Source organism: Xiphophorus couchianus, chromosome 1 (genome assembly GCF_001444195.1).
Source record: "Xiphophorus couchianus chromosome 1, X_couchianus-1.0, whole genome shotgun sequence".
Taxonomy (NCBI): domain Eukaryota; kingdom Metazoa; phylum Chordata; class Actinopteri; order Cyprinodontiformes; family Poeciliidae; genus Xiphophorus; species Xiphophorus couchianus.
The window spans coordinates 11,840,677-11,854,347 of record NC_040228.1 but is presented as its reverse complement, the minus strand read 5'-3'; the positions used below and the strand labels follow the sequence as shown (position 1 = coordinate 11,854,347).

At 37.7% G+C, this 13,671-nt stretch overlaps 1 protein-coding gene across 1 annotated transcript in view; it reads left to right on the top strand.

Moving 5' to 3' along the window:
- cntn3a.1 (contactin 3a, tandem duplicate 1) overlaps positions 1-13,671 on the top strand; it is a 129,861-nt gene that overhangs the window by 1,100 nt on the left and 115,090 nt on the right. The window lies entirely within an intron of this gene.

The following is a 13,671-nucleotide window of genomic DNA, read 5'->3' as shown; positions in this document are numbered from 1 at the left end:
TGACTGTGTATCGTTTCCCAAATTGGTAGATGTCATTGGTTTTGTTTCTTATCTGTTCTATGGAACATGCGGTGCTGCATTTTTAGATCCTTTGAATCTTCCAACCACATTGTCAGGCAAGTTCTGTTAAGGCGATTGTACAAGTTAGCTAGTTATATCATCTGAACGTGACCAGTCGAACTGAACTCAGCTTTACAAAAAATATAGTTGATTCAAATACCAGCCTGAGGTTTTTCTGTGTGGAGTTTGGATGTTCTCCCTCTGTGTGCATGGGTTGTCTCTGGGTACTCTGGCTACTTCTCCACAGTCCAGATACATGGCTGTTAGGTCAATTGACCTCTTCAAATGTACTTGGGTATTAGTGTGTGCATGCATCGTTGTTTGTCTCTGCGTTTGTCTAAATGTTACTAACTTAGTAACATTTAGTAAATGAGTAACATTTGCTAAATGTTACTCCAATGTGTAGCATTTCGTGCTTGTCAGAATGAACTTTGTTCGTCATCAAGCCTTTTGATTCATATTTCCATTTTTTTTTTTTAGAAATGTTTTTATTTTTATTGCACGTTTCACTTGTATTTTCCATTTTACTGAGATAATTAAAGAACTTTTCCTTAGTGTAAATTTCATATTTAAACACAAGAGAAACAGAAACGTAGACTTTACTAGTCAGGAGACCCTAGAAATTGTGAGCAATTTAATTTAACATAATTCATGAATGTAAGAAATACTTCTAAAATGCATAAACCTTGTTAGTGGTACAGACAAGTATGTGGCACTGGTGAGTTAGGAATAGAATAGAATAGAATAGAATTACTTTATTCATCCCAGCAGGGAAATTATTTCGCAGTTACAGCAGCATAGAGACAAGACACACAACAACCACCACTGAGTAGCAATTGTAGACAAGATACAATAAAAATAAAATATAACATGCTGTCAATATAAAAAACAGCTTAGAGCAGACCTTGCAAGAATTCAAAAACGCACATGAGTGTTCTTCTCCTCCAGGTGAGCCAGGCTCAGGTGTAGGGCCTGAAGAAAGAATAACAAAAGTTGATGTGTTATTTCATTAGTAGAGCAAAAAATCCCAAATTGACTGTTATCTTAATCACCAGAATGATTATTTTGTTCTGGCCAGATGTCAATTGTTTTAAGTTTTTTTTTTCTTGTCTTTATTAGAACTAGCAACTGTATGCACTGTATAAAATCTCCTGTGAATAAAAGTATGATATTCTTTCAACACAAATCTCCTTGTAGAGGAAAAGTATCATTGTCTCTTTCTTTTCTTTGTTATTATTGTGTGAAATGAAAACTTAGCATAAGACAAACAAAAAAAAGCTTTTAAAAATTAAGACACTGCAAATAATAATTAACTTCAGTTCACCCTAGAGAAGAGCTGTTCTCCCCTGAGGCTATTGTGTTTCCAACCAGCTTCTGCTGGAAACACAATCTTTGCAACAGTGAGCTGTGAAATTTGCTACTTGTAAATCCTTCAACATGAAAAATTAATAGATGAGTTGAGAACTTAGTTTACATCTAAATATGGAATGTAATGACAAAACTGTGTGGGAAAAAAATCATATAACTTGCTATATGTGATGTTCCTTCTTTTTTTTTTATTTAACAAAAACATTCTCAGTGCAATGTATTCATTACCAAGACCCATTTTTTCTACTGCTGTTTGTTTTGGAAAAGAAAATAACAAAAAAAAACATCAGTAGATGTTGTACAAAAAAAAGTTAGACTATAAATTTATGATTTATAGACAGGAGTACTTTGTTCCATCTCCTTTTAATTTCAAATCACTGCTTTTATATGATTTTCAGAAAAGCAAGGTCAAAATTTCTTCTACAGAGTTTCATCAGTTCTTCAGTCTTTGTATTTTTGTCAGCTCTTTGAAAGCAGATGACTAACGACAGAGAAAGATCGACAAGCTGCAGCCTCAAGCGACAAGAAAAATGTGATTCATCCTTGTTATTAACCAGTACAACTTTCCTTTGTTCAGATTCATTGCTAAATTTATCGCTTTTCTCTCGCCATTTTTCCTCAGTCACCTTTGTGTTTTTTTTTTTTTTACTTTTGATCTATATTCCCAGATTGAGGGTTGCCATTTAAAGAAAGTAGCAATTTTGATAGCTTCCAGGAGTGTATGGAGGGAAATAATATGGATTGTAAATGACAATTTATTAAAAGCAGCATGAGGTGAGTAGCCGGGGAAAAAATAGACTGTGGAGGAAAACACTCAAACAACGCATGTCAATTATAGTCTATAGGTTGACAAACCAATGGGAACCTTTTAGCAATCCACCACAAGCATATTGATTTTTCCCCCCTACAAGAACCCACAGTTTTGTATGAATTGAATTTCATGCATTTCATGCCCTTATGCCAATTGATCTGCACAGTTTATGCCTGTGGAATGGAAGCAGCATTGTGTTTTGTAACCAGTTAGTTAGAAATATGAGCATTATTGTTTTTGTCATGGAGGAATTTCAGGCACCTCCAACTGTCTGCTGCTCCAACCTTTCAGCTTTTTCTTTTTACTTTTATCTATGCGATAAGCTATCAGCAAGGCAGGGCAAGTGAATTTGTTGAAGTCTTTCAAAACAGAGGGAATTTAAATTAACAACTTAAAATGAATTATAGAGGAATTAATTTAAAAAGCTATAAATAATCAAAATGACTCACCTAGCAGCATAAAAGATCCAGTGCCTTTGAAACCTATTCATGTACTTTCAACTGTTTAACATTCTTCACATTGCAACCTCCAACTCCAAGGTGTTTTATTGAGATTGTGTGCATCAGTCTAATACAAAGTTGAACATAACCATGCAGTTGAAGGAAAAAAGGATACAAGGTTGAAAATATTATTGCAATCAAAAACAAATTGAAAAGTGCGGCACCCATAAGAGCCCCTTACTCTCCCCGAGTCATTCAATGCTTTGTAAAGCCACTTATCACTCCAGTTACACTTGCAAGTCTTTTGACAAAGAAGTGAACAGTTTTGAACATCTGGAGACTGAAATGTCTGTCCATTCCTCTTTGCAAAGTACCTCGAGCTCAGATTGGATTTAGAGTGAGCTCAACATGTTAGTATGGAGAATCATAGCTGTGGGTTTAGGACCAGCGTCCTGCTGGCAGGCGAACCCCTCGTGGAATCCGGTTTCCTTCGAGGGTCTAATTGTATAAACCTCTATCTATCTTCCAATTAACTCCTACCAGCATCGTGTGGTAGGAGAATCCTCACAGTCTAACACAAACTATGATGCTCCACCACAAAATTTCCTGGTAGGGGAATGTGCAGTGTCTGTTTTCATCCACATGTATACCAAAAATCATCTCATCTCAGCATATTCTTTTCCTTCATGTTTGCTGTTTCACAATGCAAACAAAATGTCTGACAGGTGTCTCCCAGAAATGGCTTTCTTCTTGCAACTCTTCCATGAAGCCCAGATTTGTGAAGTGCATGACAAATAGCTGTTAGTAGAGTCTTGCCTCTAAGCTGTGGCTCTCTGAAGCTCTTCTAGAGTTTCATGGGCCTCTTGCCTACTTCTGTTGTAGGTTTGTACTTGTGTCATACTCTTTCCATTTTCATATGATGGATTGAGCAGTGCTCAGTGCAATGATCAAAGCTTGAATACTGATGTGGTATTTGGTATTCATGATGCTGCTTGTCTGCTAAGGTTCTCTAGCAAACCTCTACGGCCTTCAAGGAACAGAGGAGCACACAGTGACATTAAATTGCATACAGCTAGCAAGAGATCTGGTACGATGATGACTACTCTCCAACAACACTTGAAGCACTGAAAAGCCAACTTTATAAACTCACCAACGTGACCAATAAACTGACCCTGCTTCAAAAGGGTTATCAGCAAAAGCTTTTTAATCAGTTTTAAATCATTTTCTCAATACTTCAAGTACTGACTTCATATTATGAGATTGTCAGCCCTCTCCCACACACTTTAGAAGAGTAATACCAGAAGCTTTTGAATTTCTAACTTTATGAGACCTCATTTTGTGAAATGTAGAAAACAATGCAATCTTTCTCCTCCACTTTACAATAAATTATACTTTGTGTTATTCTATTTAGTAAAATTCTTATAAAATCCAATGCAGTTTCTGGTTGCAAAGTAATAAAATGTGAATAGGTTTAAGAGGTATTAGTTATTTTGGAAAACACTGTATAATATAACTACTATCCTTTAAAATTTAGTTTGAAAACTGCATGTATGAAGGATAAAACCAAATTGTTGACAGTTTTATTCCTCTTCTCTGCACATTTAAATGCGCATAATTTTCTCAAATGTAAACAGAAAACCTGACCCTTCTGGTCATAGATATTTCTGCTCTATTTCTGTTTACCTAAGAAGAGCCAAGAGATATCCCTGCTCAGAGTTGATTCGGCTTGCTCTTTGCATAATGCAGTCTTGGGTTACGTACATTGCTTTAGATCAAAATTGTGTTGAGTGACAAAGATCCTCCAAACTACTCCAGAGGCTAAGTGGCTATATTGATTATGGTTGTATGACAGTATTCTCATAAAGTGCTGCATCAGGGCGTCGAAAGTCATACTCTTGCAACAGGGGTTATGCTGAAACTCTACACACGAACTGGATTTTGTAAATCCAATACAGTGGCTCTGGCTGCAATGGAAAGGTGTTGACTGCCTCTCAGCGGCCATAGGCACCAGCCCCAATGTTGATAACCGTCTTGGATGGATCGGTTGTCTTTGGTAACAAATCAGAATTACATTAAAGCGAACTTAAGGAAATGTAACGAGAAGAACCGTGAAAGCAAATATGCCATCAGGAGGATGTGAACGTATTATGTTGTGTGTGTTTACATTGATGTGTTAGAAGTTCGGAGATGGACTGGGAACCTGAAATGTGTGTATCTCGCATTTCCACCAATGAGAATTCGAGAAAGGAGGAGGATTTTAATAGATATAGTTAGAAACTCCACGTTTAAGATGTACCAACGTTTTTGTTTACTACACTGTGGACAAGAGGTGTAATGGCTGCTTAGATGTTGATGTTAAAGCAACTGTGTTCAAATAATTTCAGTTTCTTCTTATTTACATTTATTAACTTGGTTTTTAGTTCATACTTTTCTGGTCCACAAAAGTGTATCTGTTGATGAACTGAAAAGGTACTTACAATAATCCTCACAAAGTCCGATAAATGGTGAATTTTACTTTCTCTTTGAGCAGATCTCAAAACTCTTCAGTCTTGCATTCCACATATAACGATCAAAACACTGTATGGACCAAGCTAATTACTTCGCATGTATTTACTTTCCTATCTACTGTCAGGCAGCACTTTTCATATAATTACTATTAAAGAAATATCTAAATACACAAAAGGTATACAATAACCATACACAATAATAAACAATGCTACAAAATTACATTTTTGGCTTTTACAGAAGGTGAGAACTGGTGCAGCAGATATTGGAAACTGTTTTCTCCAAACCTGTTCTGACTCTGTGGAGTCTTGCAGACTGTAAAGTGTTTTTATAATGTTTGACCTTCAGACAGCAGTGCTTTTTTCTAAGACAGCTTAAAGGAATCATAAATTCTACCATGAAACCAGTGCTGGTATAAATTATTGTTTTATGCTTTTCAAAGTCTACCAGCTCCATTTCTCATCCATTTCCAAAAAGCTTGAACTTAGTGACCGTAACAATCAACATGACTGGGAAACTGAAAGCAACCATTCTGTGCTCCTACAAGCTGAATGAAAAAGTATGTTTATTTGCTTTTTGTATTTAGTTTGGATTATTATTATTTGGGGAAATTTTATTTCCCCAAACTTCCCACCCTGAGTTCTGATTCAATTTTGTCTCACAATTTTTACTTTCACACAGGGCCATTTGGAATGTCAAAACACCCCTCAAAAAGAGAGAACTAATATCTATAAATGATGAAGATTTTTTTTCCAAGACATTCCTCTGTATTTTGTCAAACTGCTTTTGAAAGCACCGCACAAGCACTACAAATCACAGCCAGGTAAGGAATAGAGCCAAACGAAAAAGGGAGACATAAATGTTTCATCAGGAGCAAAGAAATTCAATAACTGTCACACATCCTTTTAAACACAAAGACAAAAGAGGCAAGAAATTTTAGAAGTCTGAATTAAATTGATCCTTTTTTGCAGGTGATGGAGTCACATGTTTGAATCATCATACGTTCTCTTGTGTTTCTTGTTTACATATGTCATAGAAATGGCCTGGGCCTCTGCATCAGCCATTTATCGCTCAGAAAAACAGGATGCCATTGATTACTGATAAATATTCTTACCACTCTGATCAAATAATGAAAAAAACTGATTCTAAAAAAAAAAAACAATTGTTTCAGGGCAACTTTCAGAACATGATGTTTGCACAAATAATTAAATTGTGCTGTGAAAATAAACCGACAGAGCATTTTTTTTTTCTGCCTTATGTTTTAGTTGTACAAGTATAAAGTCATTACAAAATAATTCATAGAATTTCAAGCATCACTAAATGCTCACATTTTTAAAATAAAATAAGTTTTTAAATCCTTCCCCGGTGAGAGCTCCAAACTCATGAATTTTGATGTTTAATAGATCCTTTTGAAATTCAGAATTGACTTGCAGCAGCAATTAATCTAGAGGTTGCAAGTTTCTGATAAGAGTGTCGTGATGAAAATGAATGTCAACACTGGCTGACTGTAGCTCTGTTTAATATACAAGTAATGATGCCTCACAGTTGTAGGAGAGAATCTCTGAATGTGCAAGATGTCCAAGCTTGAAGTTGAATAGCAATAGAAAACCACACCAGGTACCTCTCCTATCAACCGAGGATAGGAAACTGGGGGTACAAAGCACAAGGTCACCAATGACACTGTGTAATGACAGATTGTAGAGGGAGTTAAGCAACATTCTTTGACATAAATCTATGATTAAAAAAAACAGGTCCCACAGTAAATCCGTCATTATTTTCCAGCACTGATCCAATCCTTCCAAAATAATTGAATTCCCTTTCTTCAGGAAGTAGATAAATGCTCCCTAGATCCAGAACTCGTGCTATTATTCCAATCAGTCTGCATCATTCCTAGTTTGCACATGACTTGTCCATCCATTTGCCCATCCACCGACTCAAATCCTTTCAAAATTTCCTTTTGCTTAGTTTGAACTAAGCAGTATGGCACGGGTTGGTGGTCAACTGTGACACCACAATCTTAACCTACAACTGAAGGAGGACCAGGACTGGTACGGTATTGGCCACTACGTGTGAAACAGCGTGCCGAACTGCATCGACATGCGTTCTACTGCTCAGTGGAAACAAGGCATAAATTAAGTACCACTTAAAAAATAAACATACACTTTAAATGCACAGTAACATGAGAAATTGAATCTGAATTTGGAACACAGCAGGGTGAGGATCTCAGCTGTGAGGTAAAATATTTTAGCAACACAGAAACGTGCATCCGCTCTATCAGGCCTTGTCTAAACGATTCAAGCAGGTGGTGGTGGTATTATGATGGGGGAAATAGTTTCTTGGCACTCTTTGGAGTCTTGGAAGCATTATTATTCATTAAAAAAATTTATGGTTAACCTGGACAAAGGTATTTGCAGTCTAAAAAACATAATGCAGAGAAACTTAGCTGATCTGGTTTGACAAAGAAGAATTGGTTTTGGAATGCAATGTGACAACCTGGGTTGTGACAATCGGAAGCATCAAAAATAGTTTGATAAAACAAGCGTGTCAATGTTTGCTGTGATCCAAAAAAGAAAAAAAAAACTTTTCCTCAGTCTGAGCTGAGAGTAAAAGTGAAGGTCTTAAAAGCCTGAGATGTTTCATTTGTGTTCCCCTTGAGCTCAACAGAAAGACCAAACAAAGAAAATGCACTAAAGGCTATTTCAACCACTTACCCACAAGCGTCTTTCTAAATACCATGAGAGGTTCATCGTGCTTTCTTTGGCCAGAACATATTTTCTAATTATTGCCTGTCCCCTTTGGCTGACAGAGATACTTTGAGAGCAATAAAGTTGTGACATTTTAAATTGAGTGATGCCAGGCAGTTACTGCTTACCGTAAGGTTCATCATTTCATATGTGACCCTGACTTAGATTGAAAGCTGTGAAAGGCTGCTTCAAGCATGAGTTTTATCCCGCTTTTGTTTGTTTGAATGTTCCACACTGCATGTCAAGATCAACTGCAGCAGTTTAACCTAACAGTCAGTCTGTAAATGTCAAGTTACTTGGCAGAAAAGGGAGTACACTTCCACCTGTGTGAAGAAGCCTCATCAGACATGCATATTACACCAGTAAATTTTCAACGCACAATCTTGTAGCACAGTAACCGTCGCTGCCTATTTCTTTTTGGCACTATTTTCACAATCGGGTACCAAAACAAAATGCGAGGAGAGAACATTTGTAGAGAAAGAAAAGCTGCATTTCATACCACCTTGAGTCAGCTCCAGAAAGTAACACCCATCTACTTCCTCCTCCACACAGGCTGCATAAATAGCTGCAAAGTTTGCTGATTGATAATTATCTGTATCTCCAGATGTCTCCGGTTACAAGGCAACAAATAAAGGGAGAGGAAAGAGGGAGCTGGCAGGCAGAGGTCAGTGGGAGGACTCCTACATTTCATCCGGCACGCTTTGAGAGACAGATGTGCCACGGTGTGACAGTCCCCGACCCCTAGGTGAGATCTGAGAGGAAAGATAAAGGCAACTGACGGGCAGAAAATTGGCAGATAATTACAAAGGCTAGAGGGGCAAATTTAGTCTACCCTTGTGTCTTTCTCTCCATAATACGACACACACATACATAAGTGCACGGACAATAAAGCAGTGCCATTTGAAGGGTGCAGAGTAAGCAGCATACACAGGAAGGCGTTAAATTACCTGCAAGCCCATTTCTGCCATTATGCCAATGGTTGTTTGGGGCGTCTTGATATTGAGAAAGCTCTCATTAAATCTGCCATTTTGGAGAAACATGCTCCAAAGCTTATAAATGGAGCCTTGCAAATTTGTTCATACCCTGAAGCATTGTTGTATGTAGTTACATTACAATGTACTTCAGTGTATGTTATGGAGATTCTGCATGATAGACTATCGTGAGGTAAAATGATAATTTGAAAAAAAAAAAGCTCTTCTTGCCTAAAAATTAATTCATGAGCCTCTTGGCTGTAGACTATCAGGTTAGAGAGTACAGTAGTGCCACACTCTTTTCAGTTTTTGGACTAGTGGAAGAAACATTTTCCATGGTTTATTTCAAAGTCTTATATACTGTTGTGTAATGTAACCATGTTTCAAACAAACAAATAAGACATATCAAAGTTCTTGTTGTTTTCAGCAGAGAACATTCTCTTAAACAGAGGATAAACTGAAGTTAATAAAATGAACAAGATGTTTGTTTTTGCAGAATTTCTACCCTCTGAAGGATGTTCTCGGTTTTCCTCCAGTGCTCGGTTTGTGAGATTATGTTTGGACCTGAATGTTTTTTTTTAAGTATCCTTTCTTGAAACAAATTTGGTAAAAAAAATTCCTAAAAGGATTATGCTAATGTTGATGCTGAAGTGGGCCTTAAGAAGCACTGCTAGAAAATCTCTTTATGAGACCTACTCACATTTTGCCTTCTAAATTTTTTCCAGGGATCACTTCTTTATAAAGAAAAACTATCTTGTCACATTAATGAGATGGATGGCTGAAATGAATGATCTAAAATTAATGCTAAGTAATGTTAATCTGATGAAAATAAAATCTGTCAGCGTGGAAGAAAGTCTTAGCTTACAATATTATGCAAATTCATTTCTTATAGTGGACTCAAAAGGTTGCTAACTGAAGCGGTACACAGATCCACAGGGGGGAAAAAAAACAACATTTTTATAGAATAGCAGCATGCAGCAATAACAAGACTGTGAGACATAGACACTGGTTCTGGTAGTAGAATTATTGTTCCATCAGCTCTTCTCTTTAGATGTTTTATTTTCCCAAAATACTGTCAGTGCTAGAAAAGTATATGTTTTGTGCAGCTTGGTGTTACCTGAAAAATAACAATAGGATTCAATTTCTATTTTTCCCGAATACAAAATCACAGTAAGGAATTTTCTCTGATTGTAATCCTGAATTCATGCCATCATCCCCTTTCAGTGCACCAATTCTTGTTCACCCCATCACTATGTCTCCTCTGCTTTAAGCTGAGTGTTTTTGGTTGTTTTGCCTTAACTACTGTGTTTTTCTGTACATTGCACTTCTACAAAAGTGCTTAAGAAAGCAAATCTTACAAACAAAAATCCTTGAGCAGAAAAAGGCAATCTAAATAACATTATTCTTGGCTTTTTCATATTTTAGTAGGAAATACTGAAATGTTTCCTACTGAAAAACTGCATATCACAGTTAACAGTTTTGTCAACTGTGATATGCAGAGCATTTAATAACTATTCACGCCCTTGGATTTTTTTCATTTTGTTATATTGCAACCACAATCTTTAATTTCATGGTGTATAAAAGTGGAGGGACAACTGAAAAGTGTGGCATGGATTTTGTAATCAGCTCTTTTTACTTCGGTAACCCTAAATGAAATCCTGTATAGTCTAAAAGTGAGCATTAATCAGACAAGCGGGCAAAGGCATCTCAACAATATTTTGACAGAACAATGTCAAGAAGGTGGTGGATTCAAATCCCGGCCTGGGATGTTTCTGCATGGAGTTTTTATGTTCTCTCTGAGCACACCGGCTTCCTCCAACAGTCCAAATGCATGACTGTTCGGCCAACTAGTCTCTCTAAATCAGAGTGTGTGCATGTCATGCACACGCCCACACACTTACACACATGAGCCAGGTTGTGTCTTTTCCAATGACTGCAGAGATAGGAACCAGCCCCCTCGCGGCCCTGCTAGGATGAACAGGAAAATTTTATTTTACCGTGCACAATATCATGAAGGACAGTAAGTAGAAAAGGGACGCGTCCATTCCAATATATGACTAATTACAGAACCAATCTTAAGAACTCAATTTATAGTCAGTAATTTTTTCCTGCATTAGTAATGTGAGAATACTTGAGCCATGAGCACTATACGACAATGGTTTGAAGCTGGTCCATTTCTGTTATTTACAGACAGTTCAGATGATCCAGCATTGTTCTAGCAGCAGAGGGTGCACTCCATAATGTGAAACCCAAACCTAGAAAGGGCAGCCCTAATTGTCTTAACAACACACAACACGTTCCTGGGTAGAGGCAGCATCGACGTCTAACATATTGGATTGCACGCTGGAGCAATCAGGCCGGTGCTGCAGTGCTGAGGCACTGTGAGACACAACCAGGAGCCAGGATAATTAACATTTATTGATACATGACTGCTGTAAGCCTGTTTGCCCAGTGAATTAAACCAGCTCATTACAAACATAATGGTGGGTAGGGGAGATAAATAATAGATGCGGGTCCACTCACTGCCACTCAAGAATGCATCAGGAGACTCTTCTACGTTTTTTCCCCCTCCCCACCCACGCTGACTGCAATTTGCCCTACAAGAAGTCAAAGTGTTCTCCCTTGAAATCAAAACTGCCATTACTGTCTCAATCTAATGCAAGTGGTCTCGTGTGAACTCGGTTTAAGGTTTTAATGGCAGTAGCTTTGAGGAAATGCTACAGCAAGTTGGATATATGCAACTTGCTGAAGGTAGTGAGTGGGCAACAGTTTACAATGATGCTTTTCTGTATTTCCGTGTCTGATATTTTACTAATAGAAGTGAAGACATGAAATGGAAAAACTAGAACTTAGGACTTGAATAGATTGTTTCATTGAAACTGGGGTAATTCTTTCCATGGGTCACTGCGACAGGGAGGTTTCTGCTTATATTAACTTGTTGTCCTTGCATGGATGGTTGTTCTTCTACACAAAAATAACTACAAAATAACTCACACGCCACTACACTCCCCACAGCCTTTTATGCTACATGAAATAGGCCTCGAGCTTGTTGTTCATTGATGGTCTTCAGCCATGGTGGAGATATTTTGTAAAGAAGAATGTGTCACTGTGATAGACGTAGCGTAAATGACTAGGTGCTGTTAGTAAATTTAAAACTGATCCTACAAAATAATTGACTTATGGTCAAGCCACATTTTTTGTATTTTTGTTTATTAAAAAACATAATAATAATAAGCATGTAAATGAGTTAGGGATTGTTTTGTCTTGGTTTGACATTAAAATGCACAAAAATGTTTGTGGTCACAAGATGACCACAAACATTTGAGCATTTACTTATTTGAGCATTCACTAGCAAGGACCACGCCACAGAGATATATGTTTAAAGATTTATAGATGAATGGATGAGGGATGCGGGGATGATGAGATGAAGGGATGAATGAGCTTGATTTGATTATCTAGGAAGAATGATAGAGGGCTTGGGAGGTGAAGACTCTGCGTGGGGGTTTGGTCTTCAGGAAACAGTTCCTTTTATATTTCCAAGCCATAGGACCCCCAAAAGAGTCTGATTTAAATTGAGCAGAGAAGAGAATGAGCTTGTTGCAGATGCATGAACAGTACACCTGGGATGACCAGCGACCTAAAACTTGAATTGTCTGATCGGAGATAGTTTGACTGGATGCTTAAAATGCTGCACCTATGTGAAGAAGAATGGGCGGAATAATGTTCAAGAGGGAGTTTGAGTTCAACTGACTGTTCAGGCTCAAAGTTGTTGCTTCTAGAAAAATATGGCCATGTTCCTTAAGGTCTCCGTGTTATTTTGTTTTATTACTTTTGCATGCTTCTTGTGAAGAGCTCAAATAGGATGGTGTTTACAGCAGTGTCTACAGACGGATCAGTTGCTTGGCGATTTGGCTCTGGTCTGCTTGTTTGTTACCATACACTTGCTCTTTCAGGCTGAATACAGAAGTGATTCCATAAAGTAACACAGGGACACCTCCTTTATTTTCCATCCCTCTCCCACCGGTAGTTTTAGACTGAAGAAGCTGATCCGGAGTGAAGTGAAGGCCGCAAACTTTGCTGTGCGGCGTTAGCTTTAACTTGTAGCGATGAATATTTACAAGCCACTGTCTTCTTAATTCAGGATCGCTTGGAAATCCATGAAAACTTAAGTTATGTTTGGAAGACAACAATGTTTGTAGTATTGCTTTATTTGCTTCTAAAATACGACTTTGTCTTTTCTAGCTGTCAGGGTAACTCAAAGCGGAAGCAGGAAAGCCGCATTTCCCTCATGCGAATGTGACGTCAGCGCCGTACATTCGCATGAGTCCATTGAAGGTCATCGTCTGAATCAGAAGTGTAGAGCTGAATAGACACGTCGCATTCAGTGGTGAGTTGAATTTGTAGCCTTGTAATCATAGCAAGAGTACAGGTTCTGGCTGTTGACAAAATGTAACAGACTGAGATGAGTGGGTGAGTGGAGTACAAATAGTCTGCCTAGAAAATTAGGGTGTGGTTTGGGCGTGGCCCTGCTCCTGACCTTAAGTTAACACATTAACTCCATTTCTGAGTAAAAATCGAGATGCAGTTTTACAGAGTACTAGGCTAGCTGTGACAGAGGAATAGAAATTTGCATTCTGTTATCCAAGTTATTCAATATGTTAAAAACAGCGGGGCAGCAACCTTGAAAGATCTCTAAGGAGGTTGGTGTTTTAAGAGTCCAGGGACTAAAAGTCAGTGACTGTTAAAAAAAGTATTTTCCATAAAGGAAAAAA